The sequence below is a fragment of the Crocuta crocuta genome, unplaced genomic scaffold, assembly GCF_008692635.1.
Source record: "Crocuta crocuta isolate KB4526 unplaced genomic scaffold, BGI_CrCroc_1.0 scaffold149, whole genome shotgun sequence".
NCBI lineage: Eukaryota > Metazoa > Chordata > Mammalia > Carnivora > Hyaenidae > Crocuta > Crocuta crocuta.
In genome coordinates, this window is record NW_027551561.1 from 3,170,735 (window position 1) to 3,172,895 (window position 2,161).

A 2,161-nucleotide genomic window follows, 5' to 3' on the forward strand; every position below is an offset into this window, starting at 1 on the left:
ATCCCTCTTAATTAAAACAAAATTTAATGAATTTTTAAAAGTAGGCCTCATGCCCAGTGCAGAGCCCAATGTGGGACTTAAACTCCTGACCCTGAGATCTAGGCCTGAGCTGAGATCAAGAGCTGGACGCTTAGCCAACTGAGCAACCCAGGTGTCCCCAAGTTTTTATTTTTTAAAGATTTTATTATTAAGTAATCTCTACACCCAGTGTGGGGCTTGAACTTACAATCCTGAGATCAAGTGTCGCTTCCACTGAGACAGCCAGGGGTCCCAGTTTGGTTTTTGTTGTGTTTTTATTTTTTATTTATTTTTTTGTTTGTTTTTGTTTATTTTTATTTTTTAAGTTTACTTATTTATTTTTTATTTTTACTTTTTTGTTATTTTTAAGGCCAGTTTTGTTTTTGTTTTTATTTTTTTTTAATGTTTTTATTTATTTCTAGGAGAGAGAGAGAGAGAGACAGTGTGAGCAGGGGAGGGTCAGAGAGAGAGGGAGTCACAGACTGAAACAGGCTCCAGGCTCTGAGCTGGCAGTCAGCACAGAGCCCGACGCGGGGCTCGAACCCACAAACCGCGAGATCATGACCTAAGCGAAAGTCGGACGCTTAACCGACTAAGCCACCCAGGCGCCCCTAAGGCCAGTTTTGTTTTTAAAGATTCGTGAAACGAGGGGAGGAAATAAATGTTTAATGACTTCCCATCTCTTGTCGAGTAAAATGGGGAAGATACTGCCGTAGCCTGCACGGCCATGTCACTGACCCAAGCTCACTTCTTGCTCTGCCCCACCCTCACTGGCTACCTTGCTTGTGGATGTTCTCCTGAAACTTGGAGATACTCTCCTGCCTTGGGACCTTTGCACATGCTGTTCCCTCTGCCGGGAAGCTCTTCCTCAAGATAGTCACAATGTCTTGTCTCATTTAAGTCCTTACTCAGATGTCACTTTCTCAGGTGGGCTTCCCCTTACCCCACCTCCCCCAACCTCTGAATCTATACACGCTCGCTTCACTTTCTATGTTTTCTTTTTGTATTTTTCCACATTACCTTCTAATATACTTTTTCTTTAATTTTTAAATGTTTTTAAATTTATTTTTGAGAGAGAGAGAGACAGATCACGAGTGGGGGAGGGGCAGAGAGAGAGAGAGAGAGAGAGACAAATCTGAAGCAGGCTCCAGGCTCTGAGCGGTCAGCACCGAGATGGATGCAGGGCTCGAATCTACGAACGGTGAGATCATGACCTGAGCTGAAGCTGGACACTTAGCTGACTGAGCCGCCCAGGCGCCCCAAGATTTCATTTTTTTCGTGAAGATGCTTAACCCACTGAGCCACCCAGGCGCCCCTAATATACTTCTAATGGTACTTATTTGCTACACAAATTACTGATTTTTCTTGTTATTTGCTCTCCACGCTGGAATGTGACTTCCGTGAGGACAGGTTTTTGTTTTATTCATTACTCTACCCCGGTAACTAGCACAGTAGGCAGTCAATACATGTTTGTTGAACAAATAAGTGAATGAGCAGAGCCTGAAACTGAACCCAAATCTGCCAGATCCCAAATTGCAGCTACACTAAACCCATCTCAGGGTTGAGCTGTTGAGGGTCACGGCCAAAAGCGAGGGAAGACTGCACGCCTTTCTGGAGGTCGGCTCTTGGAATGCGCTCGAGTTCTCAGGACCCCTCGGTCCCTCCAGAAAGCCCGTCCCTCGGCCTGGGCTTTCCCTCCGAGGTGGACTTCTGCCCTCCCTCGGGGGAGCGACGCCGGAACTTCCAGAGGAAGAGCAGGAATTTCTGAAATCCAGGNGGGCTGCGGGGGGCGGGGGCGCTTCTCTCCGGAACCTTGGCCATTTGTCAATAGAGTGTGGCTCAGAATTATTAATTTGGAGCCGTGGGCCATTTCCTGACTTGTTCGGGGAAGGGTGGGGGAGCAGGCCTGGAAATGTATGACACGCGGGAAGGAGAAGCCAGAACTGATTGGCGGGGGAAGGGATTGGGAGGGTAGGCTCCTTTCCAGGCCCGGTGACTTGTGCTGTTGGGGCATTCTCTTTGTTTTTCCTAATCTCGTTTTAAGAGTTCAAGTTGGGGGGCCAGGTTGGGGAGCCAGTGGTTCAATCTCATGTTTTTGTTTTTTTTTCCCTTACTGATTTTCTATGGCTGTTTTGTTCCTTTT